Source organism: Pinus tabuliformis, chromosome X (assembly GCF_031772625.1).
Source record: "Pinus tabuliformis cultivar Carrire ecotype Pingquan chromosome X, CPIR1, whole genome shotgun sequence".
Lineage (NCBI taxonomy): Eukaryota > Viridiplantae > Streptophyta > Pinopsida > Pinales > Pinaceae > Pinus > Pinus tabuliformis.
The window spans coordinates 485,965,619-485,977,121 of NC_142308.1; positions in this window are offsets into that span (position 1 = coordinate 485,965,619).

Sequence of the window (11,503 nt, forward strand, 5' to 3'; positions counted from 1 at the left end):
ATAAAAATCCTAAAGACATCAAGAAGAATTCTTTGACCTATGGTAAACACAACTTGCTCATGAAATCCATGATGCAAGGAATAACAATTTTCTTCATAAATTTATCGTTACAAGTCATAATGAAAATCAAACCTAGTTAATTTTCCTTCAATATACCACTACATTTATGATATGGTATAGAAGGGAGTGGTGGGGCTCTAATCTATCTCCACTGATGAGCAGATGAATGACATTCTAACAAAGCCTCTTACATTGGGTGAAGTTTGTATACTTCAAAGGTAATCTTGGACTAGTGGAGAACTCTTCTATTAGTGAGAAGGAGCATTGATGTGACATCAACAAGGGAATTTCTCAGACTGTTGGTAACAATAGGAGCTTGGCCTGAAATGTTGATGGCTGAACAATAGGGGTATGGATCATACTATTGGTGACAATAACAACATGACCCAGACTTCTAGTTATATAGCATAAGGGATGGAAATTCTTGAAAGGAATGGTCTTTGAGGCCCAAACACTTGAGTGGGTGCCTCTTCAACATCATGGCCTAGAGAGAGGCCTTTGGATTTGGGACATGGGTTTCCCTAGGGTTTGAAAATGGGGCATGGAAACCATGAACTAGAAATAGTACCATGAGGTGAGGTGCCCACCAAATCATGGTGGCTAGTTGAGTAAATATCATTGGTTAGGAGAGTTGACCTGGGTTGTAGTACATATTGATCATGATGTTGATATAGGTCAAGGGTATTGACCTAGATAAATATGTTATTGATGAAATCTACCTTTTAAAAATATAATGTATAAAGAAAACATCTGGATAGTCATTATGAATACCTCCCGAGTTAAGAGGGAGTGTTGAAGAATGCATCTATGGTCGTTCTTCATAATCCTTAATGTATTTATAATAATATGTAGAAACATGAAATAAAAGAAAAATTTAAATTAAAAGAAAGAAAATTAAATGAAAGGAAATAAAGAAAACCATCTAAAATTAAGATCCTTAAAAATAGCTCATACTTAAATAACATATTTTCCATTAGCTACAACCCACCATATTTTAAGCAAGTATTTGCATAAAATGGGGGATAAAAACAAGATGTAAATAAATATACTTACCAAGAGTTACTGCCCACCATTATTTCGATGATCTTCAACACTAACAAATATGAGTAAAAATGTAAATGTGTAGGCTTACTAGAATTTAATTTACAAAGAGACATTGTTTAAATAAAATAGACATGTCTCTTGGGTACCTTGGGCATAAAATACACTTGAAATTTTCCATTATATATACATACTTATCACTCACATATATCTTTCTCACGCACATTGTGATTTCTACTTTATTTTGTTGGTTATTAGTTAAATTTCTGAAGTGTGATTGCTTGATGAAGATAAACGAACTATAATATATATTCACAAGTAATTACCATAGTTTAGAAATAAAGTACTTGAATAAATTCTAGTGAAAAATAAACAAGTGTTTCAATTAGAGAATCAAACCAAAAACAAAGCACTAAAGTAACTAAGGAGAGTGAAAACTAGAGAATGTGCTCTTAGGCTTATGCTAATGGATGAATCATTTGAATATTAAAGATAATTCTGAAAATAATATGTGTGTGTGTGCATGCACACACACACACACACAACTCAAGAGGTAGGGCACCCTTCTTAGGAGGGGTTATTGGTGCACATAACAATTAGGTTAGTCTTATTAACCACCTAGGCATATTAAAAATGAATGTTGACTAAGTTAACAATAATCCAAATCTTAGAAACACTCTACACATGATAATAATGGTTAGACATTGAGGTCAAACATGGTCATATGTGAATATTACGCCATTATGTGAACATCATTCAAGTTGAGGAAAGGGTCATGGACACTGTTGAGATATAGAAGGAAGAGTGGGTTTATAAAGACCTAAACTCAATATAGGGCTAGATGAAATAAAAAAGATAGTGGAATTATACATACCCAACCCAAATACAGCCTTAAAGTGGGTTTATGGATGCCTAAATTTAAAACCTTGATAAAGGTTAAATACAATTGAAAAGTGGGTTTATGATACACATGCAATAAATTTAGGAGTGGCAATGGCTTAAATTAATCGAGTGTGGATACCTAGCTTGAATATAGGGTTTCTTGTGTGGATACTGAACTTGAATAATAAGAGGGTTGGTTGTATATGAGATACAAAGATGAGTGGTTTTATCGATACCAAATCAAAATATTCCCTTATTGTTAAATGTGGGAAATATAGTGACATACATTCCCACTCAAATGCCATATACTCCACAACCAACATGGTTCCAAAACCTAGTGAAGGTGGCCTTTGATGAAGGTATATTGAAAATATCTATTAAAGCATGTTGATTCCCTAGCACTATTACATATAATAAAAAATTTCGATGACATAGTTCGATGGTATGCACCGTACTGTCACAAATTACAAGAAAAATGTCATTTCTTTTTGTAAAGTTCTCGTGTTTGTCAGTATTCCGATGGACGATGAATAGAGCGTCAATATTCCCATAATTTATCTATATGGCATCTATATTATGACGCAAATAATATGAACGTTATGTGGCTGTTTGTTTGAATTTCCATCTTTGAATTAGACTAGTCAACGAATGTCATAATTCCAATGATCACCAAAAATATAAATATCTCGCATGTAAGAAATGTTGTGAAATATTTGCTATAATTACGATAAATCTGAAAGGTTATAAGGTCTTTTTTGTGAGAAAAAAATAGTTAGTTATATATATATATATATATATATATGGCATAGGGAAAACATATTTTGTTTTGTATAGATCAATTGTATTACAAAATATAATATTAGATCTAGTTACACGACCACTTAGTTTTATTACATAATCATCAAATAAATTTTTATCACTAGGAAGAATGTCAAAAAAAATTACATGGTAAGCATATAATTGACCAAGGGTCGATTATGGGAAATGTTATTTCCTTTGCACTCCTTGTGGGTGTGCACGTCCGCAAAGAATTTCATATGCTACAACTCATAAACATTGTAGGAAGAATGGGCACATTGAAGGGGGGAATGAATATCGTCCGGTGGTAAGATATTTTGAAATCATTATATATGTTTTCTTTATATTAATCATTTGTAAAAAAATGTATTTTTATAATATTTTTTTTTTAGAGTAATTTCACATGATTGTTTCTAATTATCATAAAGTCAAGGTGCCCCCCTAGGTACTATGATACAAATACGGCAAGTAGTAGTACTAGGAATGATGTTCTACAAGTTGAGGAACACAGAGAAAATATTGAATATCAAGATAATGATCCTATGGAAGAAGATGACAATAATAACATAGTTCAAGATGTTAATATTCTTTACACTAACTAGTGATTTTTATATGTTGTAATAGATTGTTAGGTGAATTTATGTTACCATCATAAAATAAGTTACCTCGCATAGACTGAGATTTATATGCCATTATGAAAGAAATTGGAATAAGTATCAAGCTATAGATGAATGTCCTAATGATCTTATTATATATTATGGACAACATGCATCAAAAACAAATTTCTCGTAATGTTAGAGTAGTAGATATTGAAGCAATCAACTAAAAAAAAGAGTGCCTCAAAAAGTTCTTCGTCATATTCCCATAATTCCACATTTGCATCGATTGTTCAAGTGTGAAAGAATAACAAAGTTTATGAATTACCATGCATGAAAGAGAAGTGGAGATGGATTTCTTCGAATTCTTGTGGATGGTTTTTCACTTAGGGAAATTGAGGAAAAATGGCTACATTTTAAAGATGAACCTTGTAATGTTAGGCTTTCATTGGTAGCTGACAGTGTTAATCCATTTGCAGAGTTGAGGTCTATTTACTTAGTGTGGAAAATTTTTGTTATCAACAAAAACCTTTCTCCTTGGATGTCAATAAAGAGGGAGTGCATTATGTTGACAATTATTGTTCCAAGTATTTGTTTACATTAATTTTTCAAATATTGTAACATATTCATTTGTCTTGTTTTTTGCATAATATGTTATATTTATTTATTTACTTATATGTACATATCATAGTAGTAATTATGTGTAATTTCAAACAATTAGGTAAGTGCCAAGTTAAAGATATGAATGTATATATCGAGCCTCTTATTGACGAGTTAATAAAGTTATGGGTTAGCATCACTATGTATGATATTTGTAAACCAATAAGGTAGAGGCAATTTCAATTCCATGGAATACTTGTATGGAAAATTCATGATGCCCTAGGACTAACACATTTTTGTGGTATGTAATGTTCCATTGCACTTTAATAGTATATAAATATTTCAATTAGATCATATCATGCATGTTTTTAAAATAATCCCTTAGTTTACAATTGAGATTAATCCACCTTTTGCAAGGCTTCAAACAAAGGGTAAATTTGCATGTCAAGTTTGTGGTCCTAAGATGAAATCTCTTCACTTAAAAAGTTTAGGAAAGGAGGTTTTCGATAAGTATAGGCACTTCCTCTCTAAAATCCATAGGCATCGTGTTACTTGAAAATCCTCTTTTCAATGGGAAAGAAGAGGCTGGATTAAAACCACGAAGAATGGCATCTCATCTATGGAAGTAGGAATATAATGAAATCGTTGTGAAAGAAATGATGGGCTTCCACGAGGAACGAAAAGTTATCCCACTCAATTCATGAGGTTTCCCTACTATGAGAACCTAAGAAGCCCATTTTTTTTATACAATGCATATCGATAAGAATGTGACATAAACTTTATGGCGGATCATAGATGGTAGGAGGGATAAATAAAAAATCCTCAAAATGTGTAATGGCATTGTGGAAGCGAATCATGCAATGAAAATTCGGATACAATCAAATAGTGATGGATACTGAAACAACCTTCCATGGTTATTAAAAAAGAATCAAGACAATGATATAAAAGAGGTCATTCGAAGAATTAAATTTCCCACAATATTTTCTTCATACATAAATAATATCTTAACAAAGAAAGGTGAATTTGGTGGGGTTAAAACACATGATTGGCATACCTTCATTAAGGTAATTATTTTGGTATATATATTACCCTAATGAAGGTATGCCAATCATGTGTTTTTACCAATTTTTTTTTTTTTTGTAAACATTGTAGAGCACTATATATTATCTATTTTCGAAAGTTTTTTACTTCCATACTCTCCGGGTAGTCACCTGCGCGAAGGAAACTAGGTGACCATTGGTCAACATTAAAACCATTCCAAAATTTGAACAAGTTCATAATAATCCATCCACTATCTCTGTGATGATTGTCACGGCTATTAACTCTAAAGATCAAAACAGACATGTTTTTTTCCTTCATCGAATCAAAATTCATAAATCAAAACTATCTTAATCTCTATATTAGTCCTCATCTGAGGAGGCTATCGGAGCTGGTGCCTTTGTGCTGGAGCCAAGCATCTCACTTCTCTGTTTCAGTTCCCACTTTATCGTTGTCAGAGTCTGCTCAATTCTTCCCAGGGCGAGATTGTTCCGGTACGTCTGAATCTGTATGGTCGCTATTTCTTTGAGTAGTTCCGCACAAACTGGATCCTTCTCCTTGCTTCTTTCCTATTTATCCAATAGTTCTCCTTCCATGTGTTCCTAGTGGAGAGTCATGGCCCGAGCCACGATGTGTTTCATGATCCAGTATTGTTGTATGGTATTTCTGAACAACGATTGTCTTCCGTTCGTTGTCCCAGGGTCCTGTATCATTCCTTCCCATTCTTCCATTGGTATGTCCCTGCATCTAAGGTTATCTCTTAGATCCCGCTCCCAGCTCCAAATCTGGTCTCTCATTTCTTTTGGATTTCCCTCCATATATGAGTCAATGATCTTCTTCATTTGGTCTCTGTTAGGCTTCCTGCCCATTTTCTTTCCTTGGCTACTGGTTCCTTCTTCTTTCTTGACTATCCTCTTGCTTCTTCTGGGCGCCATTTTCCTATCAGCTTGGTCTTTAACACCTTTTCCCTGTTTCTCTTTGTTCTGTTTTGCAGTCTTTCCCTGTTCTGAATCAAGACCTATCACAAAACCAACACGAATGTCAGTTGTCTCATTTACGTTTACATTATTTGTCATGGGTTCCCCCCCCCCCATCTCAGGTTATCCAGCCTCTGGTTTTCCACCCTCTGGGTTTCATCCCTCTGGCTTCCCTCCCTACTGAGCTTGATTTTGGTTTTGAAATTTCTTCGGGTCATAGGGTAACGGTGGTTTCTTTGCTTTTCCCAGCCCGTGCAGGGGTCTCTCTTTTGTTTATTTTGCCTCTACTCACCCGAGGCCTCGCACATGGTGTGAGTTAGGCTACTGTGGCCTCCTCTAATCTTGGTTTTCTCAGGTTGGCCAGCCGGGTTTCTTCCAGTTGAGCTTTCTCCCCTCCCCCTATGGTGTAGCTCCATCTCCCCGGGGTTCTGGATTTTCCTTTCCTCGCTACCCTTATCCAGGGCTACAAGCATTCTTCCTATCCCTAGAGAATAGAATGCTAGGATCTCTATTCTAAGACGGGGGTTGGTAAATTTTAGTTTGGCCATACCTTTGTTCTCATATTGCTCGCCCTCTCTACTATCTTCCTCTCCATCCCAATCAACCGAGAACTCTTTGAGATGTTTTTCTATCAGACCTCTGAGATTTCTATTACAATTGAGGTGATAATACCAGGTGTGCCTACCATACTGCATTCCTATCCTATTTCTCAAACAATTTTCACTTTCAGAGTTTAAGGCTGGAGATATCACATACCCTTTTACCATTCGTCGCCTTGCTTCCTCCTTCTGCATCGTCTCCCTGCCTGCTCTTCCTTTCTCGTCACCTTTCTTCTTTCTCGTCTGCATGCAAATTACCTCTTTTCCTTTTGCCTTAGATTTTATTCCTTTTTCCTTCCCCCCTCTTGTCTTTACCGCCAGCTGTCCTGTTGTGTCCTTGGCACGCCTCCCTTCCCTTCTACCTTGGGATGCTTCCCACTTGTCCTATCCACTGTCCCACATTAACTCCTTTCCTCTCCTAGCTGCTCTTGCCGTCGGGTCGCTGACTCAGCCCTGCCACTTGTCATTATTGCGCTGCCCGTCCTCGATTTTGTTGTTCTTCCCTCTCCTCCTCCATGCCTTTCCATCTCTGCCCCCGTACTCTCGGGGATTGTCCTTATTCTGACCTCCTCCGTCATCCTACCGAACTCCACTCTTCCCCTGTCCTACTCCACCTCTGTCCTGTACTGTTCCACCTGCGACTGTCCTCTTCCTTTTTCACTCCCGTCTCTTCCGGGAGGATTCTCTAGATGCCTGCCTTTGATCCTATCTTGTTCTATCAATTGGATCAATTGTTCCATGTCCTCCTTTTGGTGGAGCTCCTCCGTGCTTGCATCCAGTTGCTAGTCTCCTTTCAAACATCCCTAGTTCGCAAGGCAGTCTGTAGGCATGTTTCCTTTGCGTCTCACATGGGAAGGTAATATGTAGGCTGCCCTTCACAATTGCTGACTTATTTCTTTAATTATCCACGCGGTCCGCCAACTTTGACTCAGCTTCTCTGCTGGTGCTCCCTGCTGTAACTATTTGAGTGTGTCTATCATGAGCTTCGAATCTCCTTCTATCTGGAGTTTTTGATACCCTTCTCGAATAGCTATTTCTATTCCCCTGTTCATCGCATGGAATTCTACCTCATTATTTGATGTGTTTCCACAATCCATCGCATAAACCCTTCGACTTCTACCTCGGTCATCTCTGAATATTCCTCCTATAACCACCTCCCCTGGGTTCCCTTTTGCCACTCCGTCAAAGTTTAATTTTGTGAATCCCTACAGCGGGTTCCTGTAGTGGTCATCTTCTCCATCTTTTCTAGTCTTATGTTTTCTTCCATCCATGTATGTGGTTCTTATTTTGATTTGCAGGCGGTTCAGGATACGTGTCTTCGTTTGGTTTGCCTTCTAGTCTTCCTTGTTCCATTTCTTGAGGATTATGGTTTCTCTTATGTTCTGTACTGTTTTGCTCCATATTTCTTGCTTAGATTTTCCATCTCCCATGAATATCAACCGATTTCTTGCTTTCCAGATGTTCCATAGGAGGAACCCGATGGATAGATTCCAGGCTCTATTCAAGATTACATTATGGTATGGTTTACTCCTCCATTTCTCTATAGTTGTAGTTATGCTACCTGTTTCTCGGTCGCTAATCTCAAAGAGCTGTTGGTGGTTTTGCCACAGAGTATTGCTGACTTTATAGGAGTTGGTCAGGTGTTCCGATGTTTCTTCTTATTCCTGGCAGAGGTCGCAGCGTGATGGCCCGTGTGTCCCCTTTCTTCTCAATTGGTCCCAGGTTAAGGCTCGCCCATGGACTAGTATCCAGGTAAATAATGCTATCTTTGGCCAAGTTTTTAGTTTCCAGATTCGATCCCATTTTTTGATTTCCAGATTTCTGTTGCTACCAGCCTTTATGTGATATCCTTTTGTTATCGTAAACATTCCCTTACTGCATTTTCCCCATCTTATAATATCCGGTCCTTGTTTGACTGCAATTTTCCTTGTCTCCATCTCCTTTTTGTAATTGGTCCATTGCTCTGTTTCTGGTGCTTCATGCCAGTCCTTTTTCATTTTCCATTTTCGCCAGTAGCCATCCCTTTCTGGTAGCCAATAGTTCTTGGCTGCGTCTTCCTCCATTTGGGTGGTGAACTACTGAATATCTTGGAGTTGGGGTTGCTGGTGGAGGGTTTCTCTCTACTTCCATGCCTCAGTCCAGAAGTTTTCTTTGTCACCCTCCCTGATTTCCCAGAAACTGTGTTTTCTTATCAGATCCCTGTTTGACCTTGCTAGGTTCCAAATTGCGGAGCCTTTCTTTTCTGATTGGCTTCTCAATTTTCCCTCAGGGGCTCTTGCCATCTCATATTTCTTTTCCCACAAGGTCTTCCATAGATCTTCTCCTCCTTGTATCCACCTCCACCATAGTTTTGCACCCATTACTTGGTTAAGAATATATGGATCTCACAACCCTAATCCTCCTTCTGTTAGAGATTTTCTCAGCCATTTCCATGAGAGCAACACCCACTTTTTAGTTTTGTTTGTTCCTTGCCATAGAATTTTTTTGAAAATCTCCACCATTTTTTGGCATATTGCTTTTGGAATAGCTTGGCTGGTCATTTGGTATATTGGTATTTACTGGAGGACCAATTTAAGGAGAATGAGGTGGCTCGGTGTATTCAGAGTTCTATGCGTCCAGTTGTCCATTCTTTTTTGAATTTTCCCTATCAGACCTCCCTAGTTAGCAATTCTATTTTGCTTATCACTAAGCTGGACACCTAGATATTTGGTGGGGAACTTCCCTACTCGGAACCCCATTGTTCTAGCTAGGAATGATTGGGAAATCATTGGGGTATTGAAGAAGAAGATTTATGTTTTATCTTTATTGATCTCTATACCTGATGCTAGTGTGAAATTTTCCAGTATTTCCACTATTTGCTTTGCCTCCTTAAGATTGGCTTGTCCATACATCATGACGTCATCTACGAATTGTTGATGTGTAATGGGTAGTTCTTCTCCCCATAATCTGAGACCTTTTAGCTTTCCACTACTCACTCTTTCTTTTATTAGTCTGCCTAGACCATCAACAGCTATTATGAACAGGAATGGGGAAAGAGGGTCCCCCTGTCTAAGCCCTCTGGTCAGTTTAAAAGTTTCAATAGGCGTCCCATTTAGCATTATGGACATACTCAGGGAAAATTTTAAGAACCCCCCCCCAAATTTATAAATATAATAAATGGGCGAATCTCCATGGTATATAGGAAAAATGGAAGGCGATTTTATCAATAATATAATATGTATATATAATTTTTTGGCGAATCTCTCACCAGGCATGGCGAATATTTTACTCAACTATAAAATCTTGTAAGATCTTGGCGAGTCTTTCACTAAATAATAAAACTTTGTAAAGTCCTAGTGAATCTTAGCATAGGCTACATGCTGGTTTAATTCCCCCATTTAAATAGGCTACATTCCAGGTGAATACCATGGGTCAATACCATGTGCCATTTTGGTGAATACCATGGGTCAATACCATGTGCCATTTTTATTTTTATTAATTCTAATATTAGGGTTAATAATGGTTTTTTGCATGGTATTAGTAACAATCTAGTCCATGGTATTTGTCCCATAGTATTTTGGCCATAGGTTTCACCTAAATATAACCCATTTTTTGAGTGTTCGTAAATATAAGGTGACTTATGGAGTAAATATAAAAAATGTTTTATTTGTTTACCATACCTCTAGTTTATTTATATTTTTATTAATTTACCATACCTCTTTTACAAATATGGTATTTGGCCCATAGGATTCACTTAAATAAAACCTCTTTCTTGAGCCTTCATAAATAGAACGAGGGTTATGGACTAAATATAAAAAGAGGTTTTATTTATTTACGATACGTCTAGTTTATTTATATTTTTATTTATTTACCATACCTTTTGAGTAAGTATAAAAAGACGTTTTATTTATTTACCATACCTCCACTTTACTTATATTTTTATTTGTTTACACCCTTACATGTATATAAGGTGACTTATGGAGTAAATATAAAAAATGTTTTATTTATTTACCATACTTCTCATTTATTTATATTTTTATTAATTTACCATACCTCTTTTATAAATATGGTATTTGGCCCATAGGATTCACTTAAATAAAACCTATTCTTGAAAATGGGCGAATGGATTCACTTAAATAAAACCTATTCTTGAAAATGGGCGAATGGAAGGTTGTAAGTCCTAATTTCAAGGGCTAAATTTACCTTTTTTATCCTCTCACTTAAAATAAGGTGGGCTATTTGAGGTGATTTGTAAAAATGTACTATGATACAAAATATTCGCCCACTAAAAATTTAAAACCCCTTAATTTCGCCAAAGGCCGAACATTCGCCCCTAAAATTATCCTTAGACATACTTGGAGTGATGATCATAGACATTATCCATTATATCCATGTATCATCGAACCCGTAAGCTTTTAGGATTTTCTGGAGGTATTCCCAGCTTATCTTATCATAAACTTTAGGTAGGTCGAGTTTGATCATCATCCCTTTGTGTCTTGAGTTCTTCAGTGAATGGATTGCCTCTTGTGCCACTATGATTTCGTCCACTATCTGTCTCCCTTTCACGAAACCTGTCTGTTCCTCAGAAATCAATTCTGGAAGGATGAATTTTAATCTATTCACCATTATGGTGGCTAGGATTTTGTAGATTACATTGCATAATGCAATTGGTCTGAAACCTTGAGGTTTATCAGCCTTCTCTAGCTTCAGGATCAATGCAAGGAAGGTTTCATTCCATGCTGGGTGCATTCTCTTCGTACATCTTGATTCTTCTACGACATTTACAATGTCTTGCTTCATAAAGCTCCAGGTTGCTTGGAAGAATTCTGCTGTGTAACCATCCGGTCCTAGGGCTTTGTTCTTTGCCATTGCCTTCACTATCTCTTCTACCTCTTTTTCAGTAATCACCCTTAGGAGTGCCATGTTCTATTCT